At 52.6% G+C, this 14791-nt stretch overlaps 1 protein-coding gene across 11 annotated transcripts in view; it reads left to right on the top strand.

The window, feature by feature from the left end:
- Window positions 1-4540: 4540 nt before the first annotated feature.
- The window catches only part of NCOA3 (nuclear receptor coactivator 3), a 144623-nt gene continuing 134372 nt past the window's right edge, over window positions 4541-14791 (top strand). For 4 of the 11 annotated variants that reach the window (XM_051844951.2, XM_051844946.2, XM_051844950.2 and 1 more), the window contains exon 1: window positions 5711-5959. The gene's annotated coding sequence lies outside the window, so the exon portion shown is untranslated. Of the gene's footprint in view, window positions 4677-5710; window positions 5960-14791 lie in introns of those variants that run through there. The other 7 variants (XM_070051726.1, XM_070051720.1, XM_051844949.2 and 4 more) reach the window with 2 other exon arrangements.

Genomic DNA, 14791 nt, shown 5'->3' with positions numbered 1-14791 from the left:
TGGCCCAGGTGCTTGGGCCCTGCACCCCATGGGAGACCAGGAAAAGCACCTGGCTCCTGGCTCCTGCCATCGGATCAGCGCGGTGCGCCGGCCGCAGCGCGCCGGCCGCGGCGGCCATTGGAGGGTGAACCAACGGCAAAAGGAAGACCTTTCTCTCTGTCTCTCTCTCTCTCACTATCCACTCTGCCTGTCAAAAAAAAAAAAAAAAAAAAAAAAAAAAAAAAAAAAAAAAAGATAAAAAAGAAAGGCAGAATTACAGAGATAGAACCACTGGTTCACTCCCCAAATGGTCACAATGGCCAGGGCTGGACCAGTCTGAAGCCAGGAGCCAGGAGCTTCTTCCGAGTCTTCCCTGTGGGGCAGGAGCCCAAACACTTGGGCCATCCCCTGCTGCTTTCCCAGGCCATTAGCAGGGAGCTGGATTTGAAGTGGAGCAGCCAGGACTTGAACCAGCACCCATATGGGATGCCGGCATTACAGGCAGCAGCTTAACCAGCCAGGCCACAGTTCCAGCCCCCATGAGGCTCTATTGTAACACAATGAAAGAGAAGGATTTGGGGGACTGTGAGAGCAGGAGGGGCAGAAGCAGAGACTGAAACACTAGATGCTTGCGTCTCCACATTCTCTAGGGGCGGCCTCTCGCCTAGTTCCCTGCTGTAATGGGCTGTAAGGGACCTTTACTTAGCAGGGAGAAGGGGGCAAGTTTGGAAAAAAATTTATGTTTGAAAAGAAAGAAAGGGTGATAGAAGATTGCTCTTGATACGTTCGTCTTTCTGCTTTCTGCTATTTGGATTTGGTTGTGAGCTGATGCCTTATGGCAGTCATCCTGTGACCATGAGGCTAAAAGCTAGGGACAGACAATCAATTTGCTGAAGATGATAGAGCAGAGAAATTGTAAGATTCTGGTCCTTGATAATCATACACTGTAACTCTCCACCTCCACCAATGCTACAGGGAGACAATTAAATGTCTTTATTGTTCATGCATCTGTGAAAGGCAGCCAAGCAGAATAGGTAAGAACATGAGTTTGTGAACCTGGGTTCATATCCTGACCAATCCAGGTCTCCCATGTGGGTGGCAGGGACCCCAGTGTTTGAGCCATCACCTGTGGCCTCCCTGCGTGGGCATCAGCAGGGAGCTGGAACTGGACGCGGGGTCAGATAGGGTACTTGGATGTGGGGCTTGGATATGGGATCCGGCTAGCCAAGTGGCTCGGAACGGCTATGTCCAACGTCCACAGGCACAATCACTTTAATGTCGCCCATGATTCTATAGGTTGACTAGGCTCCGTGGGATGGTTCTTCTGTTTCAGGCTTCTTGGCCAGGGCTGAAGTCACCTGGAGCCTCAGAGACCGGACCGTGCCAAAGGGCTGACTTATGGCTGGCAGCTCGGCTGGCTCTTGCCTGGGATCTCACCAGGGCTGTCCAGTGCAGTGTCTCCTGTCTCACCATGTGGGTTGGTCTTCCCACGGCATGGCAACTGGGTTCCAAGAGGAAAGAAGTGGAAGCGGCCACTCATCTCCACCCTCGGCTTGGATGTCCCGCCATATTCCCACCAGCCAGCCACAGAGCCAACTCCAAGTCAAGCCAGAGAAAATCCAGTCAGCCACTTCCGGAGACGTCGTCTGTGGACAGGAGGAAGGACGAAGGCAGTTATCTTCAAGACCGTCTGCCAGAGCATGTCACTCGGTCGGCTCCGATTGTTTTAAGATTTATTTTTTTATTTGAAAGGCAGAGTGACATGGGCTGGCATTATGGTGTAGCAGGTAAAGCCACCTCCTTTGACACTAGCATCCCGTATGGGCACCGATTCATGTCCCAGCTGCTCCACTTTCAACCCAGCTCCCTGCTGGCCTGGGAAAGCAGAAGAAGATGGCCCAAGTACCTGGGCCCCTGCACCAGTGTGGGAGACCTGGAAGAAGCTCCTGGCTCCTGATTTTGGCTTGGCTCTGTCTTAGTCATTGTGGCTACTTAGGGAGTAAACCAGGGGATGGAAGATCTCTCTGTCTCCCTCTTTCTCTGCCTTTCAAACAAGTAAATCAATCAATCAACCTTGTTTGTTTTTTTTTTTTTTTTTTTTTTTTTTTTTTTGACAGGCAGAGTGGATAGTGAGAGAGAGAGAGACAGAGAGAAAGGTCTTCCTTTTGCCGTTGGTTCACCCTCCAATGGCCGCCGCGGCTGGCGCGCTGCGGCCGGCGCACCGCGCTGATCCGATGGCAGGAGCCAGGAGCCAGGTGCTTCTCCTGGTCTCTCATGCGGGTGCAGGGCCCAAGCACCTGGGCCATCCTCCACTGCACTCCCTGGCCACAGCAGAGGGCTGGCCTGGAAGAGGGGCAACCGGGACAGAATCCGGCGCCCCGACCGGGACTAGAACCCGGTGTGCCGGCGCCGCTAGGCGGAGGATTAGCCTAGTGAGCCACGGCGCCGGCCTCAATCAACCTTGTTTTTAAAGGCAGAGTGATGGAGAGTGAGAGAGACGAGAGATGAGCTTTTTTTTTGTTGTTGTTTTCAGTTATAGAAAGACAGGGAGAGAGGGAAATAGATTCCATCTGCTGATTTACTCCCCAAATGGCGGCAACTAGCAGAAGCCAGGAGCTTCTTATGGGTCTCTCACAAGGGTGCAGGGGCCCAAGCACTTGGGCCATCCTCCACTGCTTTCCCAGGCCATAGCAGAGAGTGGGATCAGAAGTGGAGCAGCCAGGACACGAACAGGCACCCATCTGGGATGCTGGTGTTGTAAGTGGCGGCTTAACCTGCTGTGCTACAAGGCTGGCCGGACAGGGCTCTTTGACCTGCTGGCTTCACCTGCAGCAGGGCAATACCCACCCTCGATTTTAGAAAGTTATTTTGTTTTTATTTACTTGAAAGGCAGAATGAAGGGGGTAGGGAGAGATCATTCACCTGCTGGTTCACTCCTCAGATGCCTGCAACAGCCAGGGTCAGGCCAGGCCAAAGCCAGGAGGCAGGTACTCCATCCGGGTCTCTTAGGCGGATGGCAGGGACCCAAGTACTTGAGCCATCACCCTGCTTCCCGGGGTCTGCATTAGGAAAATCTTGGGTGAGGACCTACAGCTGGGATTCAAACCCAGCTATTCCGATGTGGAAGGCAGGGATCCGAACTGGCCCTTAACCCCCCCCTAGTCTGAGAACTGGCCTCAGAATATGTATTTTGGACTGTATGTCTGTTTGAGTCAATAATTCAATTTCCTTTCCCTTTCTTTTCAAGTATTTTTTTTTTAAGATTTATTTATTTGAAAGACAGTTACAGAGAGAGAGGCAAAGAGAGAGAAAGAGAGAGAGAGAGAGAGAGAGAGGTCTTCCATTTGCTCGCTCACTGCCCAGTTGGCCACAACAGCCAGAGCTGTGCTGATCTGAAGCCAGGAGCCAGGAGCTTCTTCCAGGTCTCCCATGTGGGTGCAGGGGCCCAAGAGCTTGGGTCATCCTCTACTGCTTTCCCAGGCCACAGCAGAGAGCTGGATCAGGAATGGAGCAGCTGGGTCTTGAACTGGCGCCCATATGGGATGCTGGTGCTGTAGGCAGAGGATTAACCTATCGCACCAAGGCACTGGCCCCACAAGTATTTGTTAAGTGCCTTCTAAAGGCCAGGTGCTGGGGCAACTGCAGTGAACTAAACAAATTCTCTGCTGTTGTTCAGAGACAGAGACAGCTAAAAAAAAAAAATCTTGGGTGGAGATATTCATCAGGAGGAACGTAAAGCAAAGCAGTCTGTAGAAAATCTGCAGAGACCTGGATGACGACAGGGAGCACGAGGAGGAGCAGTCCAGGGCCGGCGCTGTGGTGTAGAAGGGTGAGCCTCTGCCTGCAGCGCTGGCATCCCGCAAGGTTGCTGGTTCAAGTCCCGGCTGCTCCACTTTCATCCAGCTCTCTGCTAATGCGCCTGGGAAAGTAGGGGGGATGGGTCAAGTGCTTGGGCCCCTTACCCACGTGGGAGACCTGGAAGAAGCTCCTGGCTCCGGATCGGCTCAGCTCCAGCCATTGTGACCATTTGGGGAGTGAACCAGAGGATGGAAGATTCTCTCTCATTCTCTCTCTCCTTCTATTTCTACCTTTCAAATAAATAAATCTTTAAAAAATATACAGGCAGGTAAAGTGAATCTTTGCAGATGAATTTATTAAAAAAAGAGAAGTCCAAAGGGAGCAGCAAGTGCAAAGGTCCTGAGGCGGGAAGAGGCCTGGCATGTTTAGGGATGTCAGTGTCCTGCCTGGGATGAGAAATGGGGGCTGGCGGGGAGTGGGGGGAGATATGTTATTTGAGATCAGAGAGAAAGGTGGAGACCAGATCAGTTAGTGTCTGGGCTTTATCTCAGATGCAATGGGACACTGTTGGCAAGTGTCCAGCTGGAAGTGGCCTGCTTTAATACCTGGTATTTCAAAGGTCCCTGGGCTCCTGTGTGGGGCGTGGCCTGTCAAGAGCCAGTGAGAGGTGTCCGGGAGCACCTGGGAGCCAGGTGCAGCTGCTCAGGTGGAAGCCTGTCCCTTCTCTGGATTCCGAGCATGCAACACAGCATTTATTTGTCGGCTTGTGAGGAAGTGAATTCATCCATGCAGCAAATATTGACTGAGTTCTGCCGTGGGTGCTGAAGATGCATCCGGGAACAGACGAGAACAGGTTTCTCGGGGCTTTCATGCTCGTGAGGAAGGGCGATCACAACAAGGTAAGGCAACAGCCATAGAGGGTGTTCCCAACACAGTACTCTGAAGGGCAGTGAAACGGGGAAGAGGGATAGGAGGCCGGGCTCCGTGGTCAGGAACCTAGAACAGAGCAGTCAGGGAAGGCTGCCCGGAAGAGGGGACTGACATCTGGACGGGGAGAGGAGCGTGGGCTCTGCGGCAGAGGAAATAGCAGGTGCAAGGTGGCCGGGGGTGCCGCACGCCCAGGCCGGCCACAGCGACCCCAGGGCTCCGGGGTGCCGCACGCCCAGGCCGGCCACAGCGACCCCAGGGCTCCGGGGTGCCGCACGCCCAGGCCGGCCACAGCGACCCCAGGGCTCCGGGGAGCCGCGCTGTGCAGTGAGCATGAGGAGGGAGTGGCTAAGGGCGGCGGGAGGTAGCTGTGTGGGGGCTCCGCAGGTTCCCGCAGGGGTTTGCAGGAGACACGAGCCTCACTGGGTTTCTACCGCCTGCCTCTGGCTGCCGCCCGGGGCGTGAACTCCGGAGGCAGGGAGAGCAGTGAGGCGGCGGCTGCCCGGGCCAGGTGGGAGACGATGGCCGGCGGCGGAGCTGCCCCTTCGGCCTCAGACCCCGCGTCGGCCTCTGGCACACGACCCGCACGCATTCTGAACATCACCCGGATGCAGCCAAGCCTCATCTGCCGCGTCGGGTTCTCTGCCCTCTCCCGGGCTTCAGGGGTTTAAGAACCCCGTCTTCGATGACGTGCTCCCGGCTGGAGTCGGCTTAGCCGACGTCTCGTGCGGGCCACCGCCGCCGGCCGCCGACCGCACACCCCGCGCCGCCCCGTTCCCTCAAGATGCCCGATTTCAGGGTCTGGGCTTGACACACAATGGGCGCTCCGCAGACGTTCGGAGGCCAAGTATGAAAAAAATGAAGGGCAGGGCCCGGACCGCATTCCACTCCCCGAACCCCGCAGCGGCTCGCACGCGCCCGCGACCCACGCCGCCCCGAGGCTCGCACGAGGCCACGCCCTCTGCCGCGGAAGCCCGAGCGCGGCGCCGGACCCCGCGGCCGCGAGCGCAAGGCCCCCTGGGACCGGTAGTGCTGGGCGTGGCCGCGGGACTACAAATCCCGGCGGCCCCCGCGCCGCGGCTTCAGCGGCTGCCGCCTCAGCTCCTGTGCAGCGACGGCGGCGGCCGCAGCTGAGGCGGTGGCGGCGGTGGCGGCAGCAGCAGCAGCAGCAGCAGCAGCGGCAGCGGTGGCGGCTGCAGGGTGAGCGGCGAGTTTCCGATTTAAAGCTGAGCTGCGAGGAAGATGGCGGCTGGCGGTGAGTGGAGATAAAGGCGGCGGCGGCGGCGGGCGAGGCGCTGGGAAGAGGGCGAGCCGGCGGCTGGGGCTCTGCCGAGGCGCTGAGGGGCGCGCCGCGAGCGCTGAGGGGGTCTCGGGGTGCCGGGGCCACGCCGCTTCCCTGCAGCCGGGGGGCGGCCGACGGCGGAGCCGCTGGCTTTGGGGGTCCCCGGGGGTCCCCGCGCGGAGGGCTTCCCGCGGAGTTCGGGGGCCCACTTGGCCCGCCCGTCCCTGAAGTTTGAGCGCCCAGCCCCGGGGGCTGTTCGGCAGGCGGCCCGCGTCTGCCTGCCGGGGTGCGGAGGGGCTGGGGGCGGCCGCGCGGACCCCCGCCGCAGCCTGCGAGCCGGCCCCCGGGGTCGGGGTGGAGCTGCCCGCCGGCTCTGCTCCTGCGCCGGGGCATTTAAAGACTATTTGAGCGCGAGCGATCTTCCGTGGGATTTGCGGCGGGGGCTCGCTCCGAGCGTCCTGCGGGCTCCGGCGTGCAGGCTGGGAAGTGGCCAGGGGGCAGTTGCGGGGTGGGATCGGGGGTCGCCGTCTTCATTAGTAGCGCTGCGCTCGCGCTCGGTGCCGGGCGCGCCTCTCGGCTCGGTCGCTCATTGATTCAGCGTGCGATGCTTGAAACCGACGGTCTTGCCCTTGCCTTTGCAGCCGGCCGGCAGCCGATGGGAAGCTCGGGTGCTTCCCGGGCAGGGCGAGGGCACCTGGGGTGGAAAAGTTAACCCGGGGAGCGGCCGCGAGGGGCAGGGGGCGTCGTCCCGGGGGCCCCCGGGCCGGCGGACTTGGCGGTGGACGGGCTCGAAGGGTCCGAGATAATCTCGAAGTCGAAACTTTTTTTTCCCCCTTCCTCCGCTTCTGAATGCGAGGACTTCCTTTTTGCAGTTTTTGAGCAGCGCTTCGGGGCCAACCTGTTTTTGTTATTAAGCCGCGCAGGAACAGGAAGGCGAGCGCCAGCTGTCTTGCTGCAGTGGCTTTGAATGGAGGGTCGAGATGGGCGGCGGTGGGAGCGGGGGAGACTGCTGGCTCGCGTTGATTGCCATGCCCGCCCGGCCTCGGACCGGCTGACCAGTCCCTGGCCGCAGGGAAGCGCCGGCGTTTGCGGCAGCAGGTTGTTGAAGACGACCGGGGGGAGGGGGGACCCTAGGTCTTCTGCGAATCGTGCGTGCTCTGAAATGCTAGTGGAGACCTGGAAGTTGCGAGAATTGTTCGCGCGCGGACGATGTGTAAATGAACGTTTGCTGAGACAGGTACAAAGATGGAAAAAGGAATCCTCCCTCCTGCACTCTAAAGCGTGCAGTGCCCCCTTCTCGGAGGGATGCCTGCCGCTAGTTCCTAGCGCACCCGTGGTCTTCGGGATGGTTATTTTGAGATTTTCATTGGATGCACACCCCTGTTGGGAACCAGAAGCAGGGAGTGAACAGAAGAAAGGGAAACTGTGATGGGAACATTGTTTTCTTAATGACAAGCCCGCTAGCTATTAGAAAACCCTTTCTGAATTGATTGTGACGTTGCCTTATCTGCTGATACCCTTGAAGAAATCACCTTCCGTGGGGTTCAGCAGGAAGAATCTGGCCAGGGCTCATTGTCTGCACGTGAGACGAATCCCGTGTTTGTTGCATGTAAAATGATATTGAACGCTATGGCTCCAGTCAATGGAGGGTGCTTTGGATCCTGCATGTAAATGAGCAGTAATATAAATTGCCTGTGATCCTAAATTGCAGAGGTATTTTGTGTGTTGATAGAAATAACAGCGTTTAAAAAAAGGCGGATGCTGCCTTTTGGTGTATAGAAGTGCATTTTGGAGATGGGATTGTCAACCAAGCAGGGAGGCTGTAGTCCCTAGAGCAGTTACAGGCAATGTTTCTGCTAGAAAATATTACTTAACTACAGAGGTTTTGCAAATGCAAGACAACTTCAGCAAGGTTTCCTTTTTAGAAGTTTTAGAATGGCTGCTTTTAAAATTTACTAACAATTCATTAAAAATTCAGTGATATTTGAGCTAGGGCATTAGGGATGATACTAAATAAACCATATTTTGAAAGTGATTATGCTGTACATTTCCCCTCCATAGAAAATTATTTCTATAAAGCACCTCCTGCCCCGTATGCAAATAAGTTTGAATGAATTCGGGATAAAGTGAGTGAACCCTGGACCCTTTTTCAAAATTTTTTGCCAGGCAGAGCTAGACAGTGAGAGACACAGAGTTACAGACAGTGAGAGGGCCGTGGCTCAATAGGCTAATCTTCCGCCTTGCGGCGCCAGCACACCAGGTTCTAGTCTATTCCCGGTCGGGGCACCGGATCCTGTCCTGGTTGCCTCTCTTCCAGGCCCGCTCTCTGCTGTGGCCAGGGAGTGCAGTGGAGGATGGCCCAAGTGCTTGGGCCCTGCACCCCATGGGAGACCAGGAGAAGCACCTGGCTCCTGCCTTCGGATTAGCGCAGTGCGCCGGCTGCAGCACGCCGGCCGCGGCGGCCATTGGAGGGTGAACCAATGGCAAAGGAAGACCTTTCTCTCTCTCTCTCTCTCTCTCACTGTCCACTCTGCCTGTCAAAAAATAAAAAATAAATAAATAAATAAATAAAAATAAAATAGACAGTGAGAGAGAGAGAAAGGTCTTCTGTCCGTTGGTTCACTCTTCTAATGGCTGCTACGCCGATCCGAAGCCAGATGCCGGCTACTTCCTCCTGATCTCTCATGCGGGTGCAGGGACCCAAGCACCTGGGCCATCCTCCACTGCACTCCTGGGCCACAGCAGAGAGCTGGACTGGAAGAGGAGCAACTGGGAATAGAACCCAGGGTGCCGGTGCCCCATGCGGAGGATTAGCCAAGTGAGCCCCGTCCCCCTCCCTTTTTCTAAGAGGTGTGTGAATAGTGGTTCTTGAGGTAGTGCCTAAGTAGTGCCTTCTGGGTCTTTTGAAGTAAACTTCCTTGCTATGTTAGGGACATGACGTTAAAGATAAATTTTTTTTTTTAACAAAGAATTCTATTATGCATTAGCAGTTTGATTCTAGAATAGGTTCTTTTAACTTGAATTCTGTGTTTTTGAAAAGTCTTTTCAAAGAATAAAAATGTCTTAGTTTAGACAATAGGGTAAGATAAAACATCCCTTTCTATTGTCATCTTACTAATTGGTTGTTAAACTAGATGGCTTCAGGACTTTTTGCATTTTTTTAAACTACACAGTTTTAAACCTTGGCCAGAGGAGGAATAGAACTTCTGAAAACTTTTAATTTGTTGCAAGTTTAGAATGAGTATAGCCTCCAGTGGCTCCTCTTCTGCATAGCAAATTGGCCACAATTTAATACAGTTGTTACTCGTTAATGCTACCTGGGGCCAGAAGAGCAGAGTTGTTGCACATGATGGAAGAGGACTGTAGTTTCTCATGGGTTAAACCAGAGGTTTCCTGTACCTGTCTGAATTTTTTCTTATTGGGTGGTTAAAGCTCTGGATACAGAAAATGAGTACTGGAAGTGTGGGTAAACTTTGCTTCTTTCTTGTAGTTCAACAGATTGGAAAAATAGGTGACTGTTGGTTTTAGGTTCTCAAGAATAGCACTGAGATGGAGTGCTGTACTATAATGTAGGCATTTTCTCCCAGTTTGAGTGCTTTTTGGGGGGAGCCTGGAACTCTTCCCTGGTTTCCCACATGGATGCAGGGGCCCAAGCACTTTGTCTGCTGCTGCTTTCCCAGGTTCATGAGCACAAAGCTGGTTTGGAAGTTGAGCGGCCAGGTTGGATGGGATGCAGGCAGCAGCTTAACCCACTGTGCCACAGCGCTGGCCCCGGGCTGTGTTTTAATGAGGCTTATTGCATCAGTTTATTAATGTTTGCTAGGTAGATGCATTTGGTTCATTGTTTTTCTGAGAGGGTAGCTGAATGGTTATTTTTGAGTCAAGAATAGTTTATCCGCAGCCCAATGTTGTTTTCAGTCCTTTGACAAATGATGGAATCTACTTGAATTTAATCACCTCTCCCTCTCCTACCTTCTGGTGAAGAGTTGTGAAATGAAGAGGAAAACGGCCAGCAGGTAGCAGGAGCAGAAAGGGAGACTTGCGGGGTCTAGAGAGCCGATTTATCTCACACTGGATGAGCGTAGGCTACAGACTTCCAGTTGCCACCTTGCTCGGCATTAACTCGGTTTGGTAGGTGCTGCGGGCCTCGGTGGTATACGGTGGGGGAAGTCATAAAGGTCTGTGTAGCTAACTGTAGTGAAATTTGTGGCCTAGAGGCAGGGGAGAGGAGTCTGACCTGACCAGCAAGCAGGTTTTGCCTATATTCTAAAGGGAAACGGACTACTGTCTTTTCAAGTTTGCCTTTTTTCAGATTTTGTTCAGAACACCTGTCCACCTATTTTTTTCTTTTCTGTTAATTTTGTGTTGACAGGAGAGGCTGTGCCATTCTTGTCTGCTGTTGCTGTGAAGTGTCCTGTTGATGTCCAGTTTCCTTGCCGAAGGGCTCTGAGTGGAGGCCATGCGGTGTCACTGTGGCAAGCAGACTGACTAGATGGCTCAGTTTAACCCTTGGTTTTCTATGTAGGAGATCCTGAGAAGGGAGTATTGGCCTGGGATCACATGGTAATGGCTAATCTGCTCCCTGGGGCTTTGCTATTGGTAGCTCTGGCAGCTGAGTTGGCATGGTGGATGGATGGATGGGAAAGGCCTGCAGAAGCCAGCATAATCCTCAATTAGGATAAGCCTTATGGTTAATTGAATGTTGAGTGTACAGGTTAAATCCCATTATAACAAACTCCAGGGGACTAGTGAAATTATTTTGTTGTACTGGGATTAGTCTTTATTAAATGTTGTTTAAAATAAATTAGTCTTTTTGTTTTTGTTAGAGGTGTTAGAGGTTCTGGAAAAAATTCTTTTTATGAAGTGACTTGACAAGTTGTTACTCACAGATCTTCCATTTTTAATGCTTTCTCTTTTAAAGAGGAAAAAAATTGATGTTGAACTGGGCAGATAATTTCTTTTCCCCCTACATGTCTTGAGCAGCTCCATTGTTTTATCTCAGCAACCTCATCAGTTTATTAACACCACCATCAAAGTGTGGTCAGAAGTCATGGGAAGGCTGGCGCCGCGGCTCTATAGGCTAATCCTCCGCCTGCGGTGCTGACACCCCGAGTTCTAGTCCTGGTTGGGGCGCCGGTTCTGTCCTGGTTGCTTCTTTTCCAGTACAGCTCTCTGCTGTGGCCCGGGAGTGCAGTGGAGGATGGCCCAAGTGCTTGGGCTCTGCACCCCATGGGAGACCAGGAGAAGCACCTGGCTCCTGGCTTCGGATCAGCATGGTGTGCCGGCCACTGCCGCCACTGGAGGGTGAACCAACAGTAAAGGAAAACCTTTCTCTCTGTCTCTTTCTCTCACTGTCCACTCTGCCTCTCAAAAAAAAAAAAAAAAAAAAAAAAAAAAAAGTGATGGGAAATTCCCCAGGTTTTCAGGTGGCTGCTCCGGGTCGTTTTTTGTGCTCCTGACAACTTTCTAGAATACATGAATATACTTTGTTTTGGTGTGAAGTTTTCTTTGAGTCAGTCGTTGACTTAGTTCTGTTCTCTTCAGCTTGTAGAGGTTTGAGATCATTAGATCTCTAAATGGTATTTTGTTGAGGAAAAAGTGATGATTGTAGTCTTTAACTTGGAGATACTGTATGTGTAAGTGTAGAATTTATATATCTGAGAAAAAGACTCTTCTTAGGCTTGACCAGAAGTAAACTTCTTTCTGTCCTGCACTTTTTGATTGGTGTTTGCCAAACTTCAGGCAATTATATCCCATCCCTCCCATATCAAGGGTAACATTCTTAGTCCTTAGAGAATTTTGATTGGGTACAGCAAGATATTTTTGAAGTCATTCTTTTAAGCAGACGCTCCGTAAAGGAAGGAATGTCTGAGAGGGAATCTCGAGGCTGCCCACGCGGCGTTTTGAAAGTCCTCAAGTCTTGGCTGGTGCAGCTCACTAGGCTAATCCTCCGCCTGCGGCGCTGGCACCCCAGGTTCTAGTCCTGGTTGGAGCACCAGTTCTGTCCCGGTTGCCCCTCTTCCAGTCCAGCTCTCTGCTGTGGCCCAGGAGGGCAGTGGAGGATGGCCCAAGTTCTTGGGTCCCTGTACCCGCATGGGAGACCAGGAAGAAGCTCCTGGCTCTTGGCTTCAGATCAGCACAGCTCTGGCCGTCGTGGCCATTTAGGGGGTGAACCAATGGAAGGAAGATCTTTCTCTCTGTCTCTAACTCTGCCTCTCAAAAAAAAAGTTCTCAAGTCTTAAGAATAATGACTGAAGCCGGCGCCGTGGCTCAATAGGCTAATCCTCCACCTTGCGGCGCCGGCACACCGGGTTCTAGTCCCGGTCGGGGCGCCGGATTCTGTCCCGGTTGCCCCTCTTCCAGGCCAGCTCTCTGCTATGGCCAGGGAGTGCAGTGGAGGATGGCCCAGGTGCTTGGGCCCTGCACCCCATGGGAGACCAGGAAAAGCACCTGGCTCCTGGCTCCTGCCATCGGATCAGCGCGGTGCGCCGGCTGCAGCGGCGGCCATTGGAGGGTGAACCAACGGCAAAGGAAGACCTTTCTCTCTCTCTCTGTCTCTCTCTCTCACTGTCCACTCTGCCTGTCAAAAATAAAATAAAAAAAAAAAAAAAAAAAAGAAAACACTTATAAAAAAAAAAAAAAAAGAATAATGACTGACTAGTAGGCAGGAAGCCCGCAGTTGTACTGTGGTATTGTCTCTCCATCTCACGTACTTGAGAACTTCAGTACAAAAGAGGAGAAAGCGTGGGGAGGGGAGGGAGAGGGTTTTAACAGTAACAACAACAAAAAGAGGCAGTGGGGCTTTTGGAGTAAGTATTCTTTGCTGTTTAAATGAAATTTGAAACCAAATTTTTCTACTTTGGAGCAAACACATACTATAATCTAAATCCTAAATTGATAGTTTTTTTTTTTTTTTTTTTTGAGAGGCAGAGTGGACAGTAAGAGAGAGAGACAGAGAGGAAGGTCTTCCTTTGCCGTTGGTTCACCCTCCAATGGCTGCTGCGGCCGGCGCACTGCGCTGACCTGAAGGCAGGAGCCAGGTGCTTCTCCTGGTCTCCCATGGGGTGCAGGGCCCAAGCACTTGGGCCATCCTCCACTGCACTCCCGGGCCACAGCAGAGAGCTGTACTGGAAGAGGGGCAACCGGGACAGAATCCGGCTCCCCGACCGGGACTAGAACCCGGTGTGCTGGTGCCGCAAGGTGGAGGATTAGCCTAGTGAGCCGTGGTGCCAGCCAAAATTGATAGTTTTATAAGTGCAAGTTAATAATTCTTGGTGGAAAGAATAGCAGCTCAGTTTCTTTCTTTTTTTTTTTCTTTCTTTTTTTTTGGACAGAGTGGACAGTGAGAGAGAGACACAGGGAGAAAGGTCTTCCTTTACTGCTGGTTCACCCTCCAATGGTGGCTGCGGCTGGCGCACTGCACTGATCTGAAACCAGGAGCCAGGTGCTTCCTCCTGGTCTCCCATGCAGGTGCAGGGCCCAAGGACTTGGGCCATCCTCCACTGCACTCCTGGGCCACAGCAGAGAGCTGGACTGGAAGAGGGGCAACTGGGACAGAATCCGGCGCCCCGACCGGGACTAGAACCCGGTGTGCCGGCGCTGCAGGCGGAGGATTAGCCTAGTGAGCCATGGCACTAGCTCAGTTTCAAAACAGAACTTAAAAATATTCTTCATGTGAAAATTTTTCCTCTTCTGGTACCTGATCCATAATCATTTGTTAGTTTGTTACTTTGGAAAGAATACTTAGCAATGAAGGATTCAAGTATTTTGTAAGCTTGTGCTGCTGTAAGATTTGGACAGATCAGTATGTCTGGGGCTGTTTTTAAATCTATAAAACAGAGATATCATTATCCAAGATTGCTTGTGTTAGAAAATTTTGTGGGGGTCTGGCGCCGTGGCTCAATAGGCTAATCCTCCGCCTGCGGCACCGGCACACCGAGTTCTAGTCCTGGTCGGGGCGCCGGATTCTGTCCCGGTTGCCCCTCTTCCAGGCCAGCTCTCTGCTGTGGCCCGGGAGTGCAGTGGAGGATGGCCCAAGTGCTTGGGCCCTGCACCCCATGGGAGACCAGGAGAAGCACTTGGCTCCTGCCATCAGATCAGCGCCGTGCGCTGGCCGCAGCGTGCCGGCCGTGGTGGCCATTGGAGGGTGAACCAACGGCAAAGGAAGACCTTTCTCTCTGTCTCTCTGTCTCTCTCTCTAACTCTTCCTGTCAAAAAAAAAAAAAAATCTTTAAAGAAAATTCTGTAAAGTTAAGGAATCATATAGAATTGTAGAATGGTCTTTAACTTAACTTTTATTGACCAAACATTTATGTGACCAAACTTTTATATGACCAAACATAATGAATTCAGTTCTTTATGTGAGATTACAGTGTAAAGTCAGATGCAGCTTTCAGAGTGCTAATCATAAATTGTTTTTGGGGCAGGCATTTAGTGGTTGGTAAGACTCCTTTTGGGATGCCCACATCCATATCAGAGTACCTAGGTTTGCACCCAGGTGGTGATGGGTCTCTGCCATCCACATGGAGACTCATATTGAATTCCTGGTTCCCAACTTTGACAGGGCTCAGGCCCTGCCTTTGTGAACACTTGGAGAACGCATGAGTGAATGTGAGCTCTGTCTTTCAAATAAATCAGTTAAAGAAACTACAGGACTTTACTGACTTTACCATAGTATGTCATAAATGGGTAAAACATCTCTGTCACATACACATTGGGGGAGATTGAACCCCCATATTCTAGGGCAGGGGAGGGGAACCACTGGCTCATAGGCGGTTAAGGCCTGCAGAATCCTTTCTGGCCCTG

Source organism: Oryctolagus cuniculus, chromosome 11, assembly GCF_964237555.1.
Source record: "Oryctolagus cuniculus chromosome 11, mOryCun1.1, whole genome shotgun sequence".
Taxonomy (NCBI): Eukaryota; Metazoa; Chordata; class Mammalia; order Lagomorpha; family Leporidae; genus Oryctolagus; species Oryctolagus cuniculus.
This window is presented reverse-complemented; position numbering and strand designations above follow the sequence as displayed.